Genomic DNA, 14,162 nt, shown 5'->3' with positions numbered 1-14,162 from the left:
TTAGTGTACATTGGTTCCGTCCCCCTGCTGTTGGCTACCATTTGGAATGGTCACATTTTGCATCTAAATTGAAAATTCATGTGTATCAGCTTTTCTTAAAACTTCCCAACACCTATGTATGTTTTTAGGTTATTATTTCCCTTCAGAAGCATAAATAAAACAGAGCAGCTGATATTCAGAAAATTTTACTGTAAATAGTAGGCTGTTCAACTCACCATTAAAAAATAAAAATAAAAAATAGCCCTAGCCGGTTTGGCTCAGTGGATAGAGCATCAGCCTGCGAACCGAAAGGTCCTAGGTTTGATTCTGGTCAAGGGCGCATGCCCGGGTTATGGGTTCGATCCCCAGTGGGGGACTTGCAGGAGACAGCCGATCTATGATTCTCTCTCATCGTGGATGTTTCTATCTCTCTCTCCCTCTTCCTTCCTCTCTGAAATCAATAAAAATATATTTTAAAAATAAAATAAATAAATAAACAGAAGATGCATATTCTGTAGTCATGCCTTTCTTCCATGATTAAGCATCTATTAATAGACCTCTGTTAATCCTATGAAGAAGCTGTATTTGTACACAAAAGATAGTAGTGGAGAAAATATAAAAGGGATAGTAAATTTTATTTATTTATTCCTGTAGGAAATAAATCCTGATTAGCTGATTATTCAAACATGATCTGATTACATGATATGAATAGGAAAATAATTTTAGAAATATGTTCTTTTGGGTTTAAAGTTCAACAAAGAAGAAAACCTCCTATCAGCTCCTATTCTGACCGCTCTCCATACAGGAGAACATCCACTTTCATTGAACTGTCCAGTGGGTAACATATTAAAGCTTTAAACTAAGAAAACAGGTTTGTTAGAATTTAAGCCTCTCTCGTGGTTGTTCTGGTGTTTGTCATTTTTATAGAATTAACTGTATCACAGGAGTGCTGTGCAAGAACAATTTACTCTAATTTTATATTTATTTACTCAGCAAGTGGCAGGAGTCCGTCACATAGCAAAGCACGGCTCCCAAATTTCCTTTCGCACTTTATTGAACTCACCCCTGTGGGCAGGCTCCCCTTCTGCTCGGGCACGGGCGGGGATGCTGAGCAGGCAGGAGGCAGCCCCACGGGGGAGAACACGGTTGGAGTCTGACCATCAGAGGTCAAGTCCTAAAGTGGGCTTAGTCCAGCCAGGTCATCTATCTTTCATGTTTCTGTCTCCATAATTTAAAAAGTGCAGCTTGTCCTGTCAGTAGGATTAAGGTGAACAGAAATTTCCATGCACTGGGTAGGCGAGGGATTTCCTTTCCTATAAAATGTGGCTTATTTATTTACTAGAGGCCCAGTGCTCAAAATTTGTGCGCTCAGAAGGGGGTTCCCTCAGCCCGGCTGGTGCCCTCTCGCAGTCCGGGAGCCCCACGATCACTCTGCAGAGGGAGGCCCTGCCCACCTGCTGCAGCCTGCAGGTCAGTGGCCTGAGCCTTCCTCTGCAGGGCATTCATGAGGCAATAGTGGGGCCCCCTGACCAATCACATCAGTTGATTTGTATATTACACTTTTATTATTATGGACTTATTTATCTACTTATTTTCGATGACTCCTTGTTGCCTCAAGAGTGTTGCCCCCTCAGATAGTAGTGGTGGCTTCCGATGGATCCATTGTTGCCCTGGTGATGTGCCCGCTTCATTTGTTGGTACTTCTATACTTCCACAAGCCCCTTCCTGTGACGGGCCTGGTGAAAATGCCTGCAAGTTTTTTAGGGCTAAGAAGCAGCACACAACATTCCTTTCCTCTGAACATGACAGCGGGCCCTGGTCAGTGAGCCAGGAGCATGAATCCACAGCTGCACTCAGGGGACTCTGAGCCCCCCAGTCAGCAGCAGGAGAGCAAAAGGGGGCGGTCACCTCTTCACACGTCTCCCAACTCCAAGTGCTGGGATGCAGGAGGACCTCAAAGAGCTGCACCTTGTTTGATGGTTATAGTCTTAGTACAGCTGGGTAACCTTTACTTGTTTGTAAACAAAATTTAGAGTCATCCTAGTAGCTCAGAATGATATCTTGGAAGATAGCCCAGTTGACTAAAGTTGTTCTTTGTTGGTTTTGTCTCCTCCTCCTCCCCTAGGAATGAGATAGAAATGCATTTTTTAAGTTACATTCAGTTTGATACTGACGTTCCTGCCAGTCTCTTTGCCAAATATTACTTTGACCTTCGATACGTGAGCCATAGAAACAACCTGCTTGTTCTATTGTAACATCTTTGCAAAGAGAGATCACTGAATCCAGAGGTAAGGCTGTGGAATCACTAAGTGGGGTTTTCTGTCTGTCACCTAAGCCAACATCTGTTGATAAATTCTGTGAAGCAAGGATTAGGAAAATGGAAAGCTTTTTAAAATTAACACATTAAAGAAGAGCTTCTGAACTCCTTTTGCATCATATTGCTGGTGCTTTATGGTTTATACAGGATCCCTCATTATTAAAAAATTCTAGATCTCTTTTGTGACCGTAATTCAGAATATTTTAAATCACATTTAATCTGTTAATGGTTTTCCATGTAGTCCTCTACCCTTCCTTATAACCATGTATTTCTTATAATTGTATAACTAATCATATCTACAAACATAATCCACTGTATTATATATATATAACAGTTCAGTCCCATGAGTTTATTAGACAGAATATTAGTGACTAACCTGAGGAACCTATATTTTGAATGTATAGTGTGTGTTTCAAATCCTGGCTGTAAGAAAGTACATGGTGTTTTAATGGAAATGGTAAAGTACATGGGATAAAGTAATATTTATGGCTTATGAATTCTGATGAAAATACAACAAAATAATTCACAACTGAAATGGACACTTTTAACATGGACACTGTCTGTAGTACCTTGGTGGAACTTTAGAATAAGATGTATTTCTACCATCCTATATAATAAAGAGGTAATATGCAAATTGACCCTCACACCATCACAAGATGGCTGCCTACAACCAGGCCGGCAGGGGGGTTAGTGAGGGATGACCAAACGACTGAGCAGCGGGCTGCATGGGGCAACCAGGCTGGCAGGGGGGGAAGTTAGGGGCAACCAGGCCAGCAGAGGGGGACAGTTAGGGGCGACCAGGCCGGCGGGGGTGGAGGGATTACAGTTAGGGGGGACCATGCTGGCAGGGGGGCAGTTGGGGCCAATTAGGCTGGCAGGGGGGCAGTGAGGGGCAACTAGGCCAGCTGGGGTGGCAGTTGGGGGCTACCAGGCTGGCGGGGGGGAGGCAGTGAGGGGCGATCAGGCCAGCGGGGGGTGGGGGCAGTTAGGAGTGACCAGGCAGGCTGGCAAGTGAGCGATTAGGAGCCAGGAGTCCAGGATTGTGAGAGGGATGTCCGACTGCTGGTTTAGGCCCAATCCCCAAGATTGGGCCTAAACCGGCAGTTGGACATCCCCTGAGGGGTCCCGGATTGGAGAGGGTGCAGGCTGGGCTGAGGGGGACCCCCCCTGTGCATGAATTTCATGCACTGGGCCTCTAGTAATTAATGTGCAAGTGAACTAGGTCCTTATGATGTTTCAGTAATTAGACCTTTCCTGCCTTCCAATAAAGTTCAGCACTTGCCCACTTCATTACAGTTTGCTTGGAGTAGATAGTAACTAATGAAGATTGGATAGAATTTGAATAGCTCACAAAACACTGATTTTGCCCAAGTGTATGTTTAGTATGTTTAAGGAACAAATGTATAGGCAACAGATGATATTGTTCCTTGACATCATTGAGAACCCAGAATTTAAATAATTCTAAATTCCCTTGCTCTGGCAATCGAATTGTAGCCTTTAAGGGACTTCCCTTAGTGAATTTGCAGAAAGAGGCATCCACAGGACCTGGCAGTGTAGACCTCAGCTACCCAAAGGGGCAGGAACTATATGCTACGTAAAGGAGTGTGAATGGGTGGCTATCAATGATGCTTTTTTTTAAAGGTTGGAACCCTTTTTTAAATTGTGCCTTCTTTGTATTTGGTTTCCTTTCCTAGGCTATTTCCAGAGGCTGTCAAGAAAAAGACTTGTGCAGAGCTGCTATAGAAAGATCTCTTAGCGCTGACAATGTTATTGGCATGCAACGCACCAAAGCCATGCTCTCTTAAGAAAGAAATGAGGGCTTGTAACATCATGAGACCCTCATCTACAAAAACTACAGAAATACCACCTCTTCTTCTAAAAAGCAGTGGTAACAAGCAGTTAAAGAAACAAAGGGGGGCCCTGGCTGGTTTGCCTCAGGATTAGAGCATCAGCCCACTTACCTCAGGGTCCTGGGTTCAATTCCCAGTCAAGGGCATGTACCTGGGTAGCAGATTTGATCCCTGGTCCCAGTTGGGGCCTGTATAGAAGGCAACCAGTCGATGTCTCTCTCATATAGATGTTTATCTCTCCATCTCCCCATCCCTCCCTTCCACTCTTTCTAGAAATTAATGGAAAAAATATCCTAGGGTGAGGATTAGCAAAAAAAAAAAAGAAAGAAACAAAGAAACAAACAAACAAACAAACAAACAAACAAGAGGAGTGTCTTACATGTCTTAGTGTAATTTTAAGATTTGATATTGTGTGCTTGGGCATCCAAGGAACCCCTGCAGAAGTATAAATGCTAAAAATTTATAAAACACCATTTAAAATTTAATTAGAAAACTTTGTGGCAGGGATCCAAGATGGCCATCTAGGAAAATGTGGGTAATCACCTCCTCCCATAACTATATAAAAATTACAACTAAAATACAGAGCAGCCATCATTCAGAACTGCCTGAAGTATGGCTGAATCGAAGTCCTACAGCTAGAGAAGTAAAATAGAAAGTACATTGAGACTGGTGGGAGGGGCGAAGGCATGGAACTGGATGGTCTGATACCCATCAGAAGACCAAAAAAAAAAAATGTATCTAAAAATGTGAAGATAGTGTAAGGAGCCTCTGGGACAACTTCAAGGGTACCAACATTCACATCATGGGGTGGCTGTAGGAGGATAGAGAGAGCAAGTTATTTAAAATCTGTTTGAAGAAATAATGATGGAAAACTTCCCCTGCCTGGTAAAAGAAATAGACTTACAAGTCCAGGAAGCACAGAGAGTCCCAAACAAGAGGAACCCAAAGAGGCCCACAGCAAGACAATCGTAATTAAAATGCCAAGGGGTAAAGACAAAGAGAGAATCTTAAGAGCAGCAAGAGAAAAGCAGTTATCTACAAGGGAGCACCCACATAACTGTCAGCTGATTTCTCCACAGAAATTTTGCAGGCCAGAAGAGAGTGGCAAGAAATACTCAAAGTGAAGAATAGCAAGGACCTACAACTGAGATTACTCTATCCAGCAAAGTTCTCATTTAGAATTGAAAGTCAGATAAATAAGTTCATAGACAAGAAAAAACTAAAGGAGTTCATCACCACCAAGCCAATATTACATGAAATGTTGAAGGGTATTCTTTAAGAACAAGAGAAGGAGGAGAGGAGGAGGAGAAGGGAGAAGAAGAGATAAAAAAATATATATATGAACAATAAAATGCAATAAATACATATCTATAATGAATAAATTAAACTGATGAATAAAATAGAACCAGAGGCATGGAAACATAGAACAACTGAAAAATCTCAGAGTCAAGTGGGTAGTGGGGGTGGGAAGAGATTAATCAAAGATCTTATGCTTATATGCATTATCTTTGGACACAGACAATAGGATAGAGAAGGCCTGGGGCAGGGTGGACACTGTCTGTAGTACCATCCAATAAAAGTGGGGGAGGGGGAAAGAGGGACATCTGTAATACTCTCACAGTAAAGATTTTTAAAAATAAAATAAGAATTTAATTACATTTCTCTTAAACTTATTTAGTTTTGTAAGTTGTAAAGAATAAGCTTTTCATTTTTTTGAAGCCCCTTCTTGAAGATGGCAAAGATTGGCTTAAACAAAGGAGTTTAATATTTAAATATTAAGCATTATATTTGTTTCAGCCATCATTGGATGAAACAAAATAGCTTAATATTTAGATATGAAACATATCAAACCTTTTTGATTCATCCCTCTTTGGCTGAAACAAAAAAAAAATCTGTTTTAAATATTAAATATTTGTTTCAGCCACAATTGACCAAAAAGTATGAAAATTTTAATAGTGAGCTGTTTTGTTTCAGCCAATATTTACATCTTGAAGAGGGCTCTGAAACAAACAATTAAAATTAAAAGCTTAATATTTAAAATTTATGAAACTAAGTAAGTTTAAAAGAAATTAAAACTTTCAAATGATGTCTTGTAAATAAGTAGCATTTATACTTATACAAGTGCCAAAGCTTAAACTGCACTAAGACTTTATACCTTGTATTTTTATAGAAATGTCCTCCTCTTTTAAAAACAGTTCTCTGAGGTGGAGATCCAAGGTGATGCCCCAGTCAGTGGAAGTTACCCTCACCTCTTCCCAGGACCAACCTGGAATTACAATTAAAATATACAGCAGCAATTTTAAACCATTTTCATTTCATGGAACACATAAACTAATTACAAAAATTCTGTGGCACATGAAAAAATATATTTTCTGACAAAAATAATAGATATAATATTTATTCGTTCACCCCAAACGGCTATTGGTCTGTTGGCTGTTGCCATTTTTTATTTGACAATCTAAGGGGAAAGAAGCCACTGCTCCTGACTAAACAGTCAGGTGTGGCATGTTTTAAAATTGTTTGCAGCACACCGGTTGAAAATAATTGACCTAGAAGAAAATTTAAGAACATATTAAACACACACACACACACACACACACACACACACACACACACCCAGCACCAATAATGTGAAATTCACAATGTCTTTCATCCAATAATAAAAAAAAAAATACCAGGCAGGGAGCAGGAGCAGGGTAGAGGGGCTCAATTGAAGAAAAATTGGGACATCTGTGATATTTTCAACATTAAAGATAAATTTTGAAAACTAAGCATCATGTTTATTTTAAAAGAAATAAAAAAAGGAAGAAAGAAAGGTAAAGAAAAAAGGAAAGGAAAAGAAAAGAAAAAAGAAACTTACCAGAAACATAAAGGAGCACGGAAAGTATTATCTATAATGAGAAGAAACATCAACCAATTGAACATGACCCAGAAATAAGATGACAGCACACAGGGACATTAAAAGAGTTATTATAACCATATAAGAAAGCATGGACATGTTAAGGTGGGACAGGGAAGGAATAAAAAGACATGAATTAAACTCCCAGAGATGAAAGAACACCTGAGATGAAAACACTGAATGGGATTAACAGTCGACTAACATAGAAAGAAAAGATTAGTGAACTTATATACATAACAGAAAACTGCACAAAATAAGAGAGAAGATAAAGAAAAAATAACAGTATCAGTGAGCTATGGGCCAACTTAGAGCAGCCCAACATTATATAGTGTGTGTGTGTGTGTGTGTGTGTGTGTGTGTGTGTGTGTGTGTATATATATATATATATATATATATATATATATATATATATATATTAGATATTAGAGGCCCGGTGCATGAATTTGTGCACGGGTGGGGTCTGGTTGGCCCGCCCTGATGGGGGCTCATGGGAGCCATTGTGGGGGAGGGGCCGTGGGAGGTTGGTTGGCCCTGCCCCCATTCGGGGGGCTGATCGGAGGTGTGGCCAGCGGGGGGCCGTGGGCAGTTGGCTGGCTGGCCCTGCCCCCAATCAGGATGGTGGCCGCCGATCGGGGGCTGAGGAGCCGGGCCAGCCGGGGAAGGGGCCATGGGCAGTTGTGGGGGACCAATGGGGTTCCAATTTGGCCAGATGGCTACCGCAGTAGGCATTATAGTGACCGGTCGTTCTGCCATTTGATCACTGGGCTTTTATATATAAAGATATAGATAGATATAGATATAGATATAGATATAGATATAGATATAGATATGTCATTGGAATCCCCAAAGCAGGGTGGAGGAGGAGGAAATGGTAATACAAAATATTTCCCAAAATATTAACCAAAATGAAGACAGTGGAGCAACACCTATAAAGGGCTGAAGGAAAAATATTGTCAACATAGAAATCTTCTAATAATACAGACTTTTTCTGTTATATAAAACCTGAGAATATTCCTCCCCTGCAAAGCTGCACTACAAAATTGTGAAAAGAAGTCCCTCCCACAGAAGAATGATGGTTCCCAAGGAAATCTGATACTACTTGAGAGAATGAAGGTCTCTAGAAACAATAACTAGATGGGTAAATATAAAATCATTTTCTCATTTTTAAAATGGCACTAAAATAAAAATTTAGAAAGGTTCCCTTTATCTGCATCCTAGCCAATACTTGCATGATAAAAAGTTCTGGAAATGGATAGTGGTAATGGTTACACAGCATTATAAATATATTTAGTGCCACTGAATTTTACACTTAACAAGGATTAAGTGGTAACTCTTTTTTAATTTTATTGTTGACACTTTTATAGCTATCCCCATTCTCCCCCTCTTTGCCCACCTCCACCTCCACCCATCCCCAGCCTTCATTCCTTCTGGCCATCTCCACACTGTTGTCTGTGTCATGGGTTATGCATATACTAGAGGCCCAGTGCACAAAATTCGTGCACTCAGAAGGGGTGGGTCCTTCAGCCTGGCCTGTGCCCTCAGGGAATGTCCGACTGATGGCTTAGCCCCGCTCCCCAAAGGGAGCGGGGCTAAGCCATCATTTGGACATCCTTAGCGCTGCCTTGGAGGCAGGAGAGGCTCCTACAACCACCACTGTGCTCGCCAGCCATGAGCCCGGCTTCTGGCTGAGTGGTGCTCCCCTGTGGGAGGGCACTGACCACCAGGGGGTAGCTACTGCATTGAGCATCTGCCCCCTGGTGGTCAGTGCACATCATCGCGAGCAGTTGAGCGGCCTTAGCATATCATTAGCATATTACGCTTTGATTGGTTGAATGGCCAACTGGATGACCAGACACGTAACATATTAGGCTTTTATTTTATAGGACTAGAGGCCCGGTGCGTGAAATTCGTGCACTGGGGGAGTGGGTGTTCCTCAGCCCAGCTTGCACCCCTCTCCAATCTGGGACTGCTGGCTCCTAACCACTCACCTGCCTGCCTGCCTGATTGCCCCTGACTGCTTCTGCCTGCCAGCCTGATCTCCCCATAACCACTTTCCTGCCGGCCTGACTGATGTCTAACTGCTCCGCTGCCGGCCCGATCACCCCAACTGCCCTCCCCTGCCAGCTTGATCGCCCCCACCTGCCCTCCCCTACAGGCCTGATCACCCCCAACTGCCCTCCCCTGTCGGCCTGGTTGCCCCTAACTGCCCTCCCCTGCAGGTCTGGTCCCCCTGCAACTGCCCTCCCCTGCAGGCCTGGTCTCCCCCAACGGCCCTCCCCTGTCAGCCATCTTGTAACAACATGGGGGCGACCATCTTGTGGTGGCCATTTTGTAACGATGTGGGGGTGGCCATCTTGTGATTATGTGAGGGCGGGAGGGTCACCTAGGCTTTTATTAGTATAGATGTTCTTTGGTTAATAACTTCCCCTTCTTTCATCCAGTCCCACCTCCCCCAAACCCTCTGCCAGCTGTCGGTCTGTTCCATGTACCCATACCTCTGTTTCTATTTCGTTTATCAGTTTATTTTGTTCATTAGATTCCACATATAAGTGAGATCATATGGTATTCGTCTTTCTCTAACTGGGTTATTTCACCTAGCATACTAATCTCCAGGTCCACCCATGCTGTCTTTTTATGGCCATGTAGTATCCCATTGTATAAATGTCCCAAAACATTTTTTATCCACTCATCTACTGATGGGCACCTGGGCTGTTCCCACATCTTGGCTATAGTAAACATCGCTGCTATGAACAGAGGGTGCACGTATTCTTTCCAAGTGGTGTTTCAGGATTCTTAAGATATATTCCCACAAATGGGATCAATGGGTCAAAAGGTAGTTCCATTTTTAATTTTTGGAGCAAACTCCTTATGTTTTCCACAGTGACTGCATCAGTCTGCATTTCCTCCAACAGTTCACAAGTGTTCCCTCTTATCCACATCCTCACCAACACTTGTTTATTGATTTATTGATGATAGCCATTCTGGCAGGTGTAATGTTGTACATCATTGTGGTTTTAAGTTGCATCTCTCTGATAATTAGTGACTTGGAGTATTTTTTCATATATCTATTAGACATCTGTATGTCTTTTTGGAAAAGTGTCTCTACAGGTCTTTTCCCATTTTTAAATTGAATTGTCTGTCTCCCTGGTGTTGAGTTGCATGAGTTCTTTATATTTTGGAAATTAACCCCATATCAGATACTATATTGGCAAATACATTCTTTCATACAGTGGGTTCCCTTTTCATTTTGTTGATGGATTCTTTTTCTGTGCCGAGGTTTTTCAGTCTGATGTAGTCCCATTTGTTTATTTTTTCCCTTCTTTCCCTGGCCCTAGGAGCTATATCGACAAAAATACTGGTACAAAAGATGTCTCAGATTTTACTGCCTATGTAACAGGACTTTTATGGTTTTGCAACTTACATTTAAGTCTTTTATCCATTTTGAGTTTATTCTTGTGTTGGTGTAAGTTAGTGGTCTAGTTTTGTGTGTGTGTGTGTGTGTTTTGTTTTGTTTTGTTTTTTGCCTGTATCTGAGCAATATTCTCAACACTAATTATTGAAGACACTCTTTTTACTCAATTATATGCTCTTTCCTCCATTGTCAAATACTAGTTGCCCATTAAAGCTTGGGCACCCTGTTCTGTTCCATTGATCTGTATGCCTGTTCTTGTGCCAATACTAGGCTGTTTTGTTAACAGTTGCTTTGTAGTATGGTTTCATATCCGATATTACGATCCCTCCAACTTTGTACTTCTCTCTCAAGGTTGTTGAGGCTATTTGGGGTCTTTTTCTGGTTCCAAATATAATTTTGGAATATTTGTTCTAGATCTGCAAAATATGCCATTGATATTTTAATAGGAATGGCATTGAATGTATAGATTCCTTAGGATACTGTGGACATTTTAATGATGTTAATTCTTCCAACCCATGTACACGGTACATGCTTCCACTTACTTGCATCTTCCTCCGTTTCTTTCTGCAGTGCCCTATAGTTTTCCGAGCGCAGGTCTTTTACCTGCTTGGTGAAGTTTAATCCCAGGCACCTTATTTTCTTGTTGCATAGTAAGTGGGATTGCTTTCCAAGTTTCTCTTTATGAGAGTTTATTATTGGTGTATGAAAATGTCACTGATTCTGAAGATTAATGTTGTATCCTGCTACTTTGCAGAATTTGTTTATTAGATCTAGTATCTTGGTGGTGGAGTCTCCAAGGTTTTCTAGCTACAGTATCATGTCATCTGTGAATAATGACAGTTTTACTTCCCCTTTTCTAATTTGGATGCATTTTATTTCTTCTTCTCCCTTGTTTGCTGTGACTAGAACTTGCAGTATTATGTTGAATGAGAGTGCTGAAAGCACACATCCTGTCTTGTTCTTGTTCTTAAGGGAAATGCTTGTAGTTTTTGACCATGAGTGTGATGTTAGCTGTTGTTTGTCACATATGGCCTTATTATATTGAAGTATGTTCCCTCTATTCCCACTTTGCTGAGAGTTTTTTTTATCATAAATGGGTACTAGATTTTGTTAAATACTTTTTCTGCATCTATTCATATTATCATGTGGGTATTAACCTTCATTTTGTTTATGTGGGGCATCACATTTATTCATTTGTGGATATGGTATCACCCTTGCATCCCCAGAATAAATCCCGGTTGATCATGACATATGATCTTTTTTTCTTTAACCCTTCCTCAAGTGTATATTTTTCGTTGATGAGAGAAAGAGAAAGAGAGAGAGAGAGAGAGAGAGAGAGAGAGAGAGAGAGAGAGAGAGAGAGAAACATTGATGTGAGACAGAAACAAGGATCAGTTGCCTCTTTTAGGAACCCCAACCAGGGACCAAACCCACAACCTGGATATGTGCCCTGACTGGGAATTGAACCAGTGACCCTTCGGTGCACAGGACGACCCTCCAACCAATAAGCCACACTGTCCAGTGATGTATTATCTTTTTAACGTATTGCGAATCTGGTTTGTTAAGATTATATTAGACGTATGTTCTTTCTTTATAGTGTCTTCATCTGGGTTTGGAATTAGGATAATGCTGGCCTCCTAGAATAGCTTGGGCATTTTCCCTCCTCTTAAATTTTTCAGAATAGTTTCAGAAGGGTAAGTGTTAGTTCTTCTTTCAATGTTTGGTACAATTCACCTATGGAGCCATCTAGTCCAGGACATTTACATCTTGGGAGTGTTTTTATTACTGCTTCAATGTCACTGGTTGTAATCTGTCTATTCAGATTTTCTGATTCATCCTGATTCAGTTTTGGAAGGTTGTATGTTTCTAGGAATTTATCCATTTCTTCCAGATTGGCCAATTTGTGGGCATATAGCTGTTCATAATATTTTCTTTCAATCCTTTGTATTTCTTTGGTGTCGGTTGTTACTTCTCCTATTTCATTACTTTTTCTTAAATTGATTTCAGAAAGGAAGGAGAAAGAGAGAGGGAGAGATGATGAGAGAGAATCATTGATTGGTTGCCACACTGGGGAATGAGCCTGCAACTGAGCATTTGTCCTGATCAGGAATCAAACCATGACCTCCTGGTTCATAGGTCCACACACAACCACTGAGCCATGCTGGCAGGCATCCTCTTTCATTTCTGATTTTGTTTATTTGGGTTTTCTCTCTTTATTTGTTCAAAGAACCAGCTCTTGGTTTCATTGATCTTTTGTATTACTTTTTCAGACGCTTTTTCAGTTACTTCTCCCCTGATCTTTATTCCTTCCATCTGCGCACTTTGGGTTTTGTGTTATTTTATTTCCAGTTTTATTTAAGGGTAACATTAGATTGTTATTTGAGATGTTTGTTGTTTTCTGAGGTAGGCCTGCTTTCTCTGTATCCCATAGATTATGGCTTGTATGTTCACTTTCATTTGTTTCAAGGTAACTTTGGATTTCTTCCTTGATCTCATTGTTAACCCATTCATTGTTTACTCACATGTTACTTAACCTCCATGACTTTGTGTGCTTTTTACATTTTTTCCCTGTGGTCACTTTCTTGTTTCATACAATTATGGTCAGAGAAGATATTTGATATAATCTTAACCTTCTTAAATTTATTAAGACTTGTTTTTTGGTCTATTCTAGAAAATGTTGCATGTGCACTAGAAAAAATTGTTCTGCTGCTTTGGGGTAAAATGCTCTGAAGCTATCAATTAACTCTGTCTGGTCTAATGTGTCATTTAAGGCCATCAATTTGAAGTCACATAGCATGAATCCTCTGAATTCATTCTTTTTTCTCAGTATTGCTTTGGCTATTCAGGAACTTTTTGTTCTATTTCTTTTAAAAATGACATTGGGATTTTAATGGGGATTGCATTAAATCTGTATATTGCTATAAGTAATATAGCCATTTTAACTATGTTAATTCTTCAAAATCATGAATATGAATTATCTTTCCATTTTGTTGTGTCTTTTTTAATCTTTTTAAATACTGCTTTGTAATTTTCATTTAATAACTTTCACATCCTTTGTTAAGTTTATTCTTAGGTATTTTATTCTTTTGGTTGCAATTGCAAAAGGAATTGTTGTTGTTTTTTTTATTTTTCATTTCTTTTTCTGAAGTTTCATTGTTAGTATACAGGAAAGCAGATACAGACAACAGTATGGTTGTTACCAGAGGGAACAGAGTTGCGGGTAGTAAAGGGGGTCAAATATATGTTGGAAAAAGATGATTTGACTATGGGTGCTGGACACACAATGAAATATACAAATCATGTTTCATATAGATGTACACTTGAAATCTACATAATTCTATTTACCAATATCACCCCAATAAATATAATAAAAAATAAATCCCTAGATAAAGCCTAAGGACATATCAACCCTGTGAAAATATATCCAAAAATATTTCCTACATAGCTTTAAAAATTGAAGCACTCTAAACATGCAATATGAAATAAATGGTATATCCATGAAACCACTTAAATTTTATCTACAAGTTTTAATCTTATGGGGAAATAATTATGCCAAAATTTATAAAATAAAGACTACACTACATCCTTTTTCCCTGTAAATTTATTTCACTATAAATTCGCCTCCAGAAGAACACATTGTACAGCTAGAACTGGAAGGGTATGTACTAAAATGTTAATCATCGTTCAGAGTAGTGAGACTTGAAT

The sequence above is a fragment of the Plecotus auritus genome, assembly GCF_963455305.1.
Source record: "Plecotus auritus genome assembly, chromosome: 6".
Taxonomy (NCBI): Eukaryota; Metazoa; Chordata; class Mammalia; order Chiroptera; family Vespertilionidae; genus Plecotus; species Plecotus auritus.
This window is presented reverse-complemented; position numbering follows the sequence as displayed.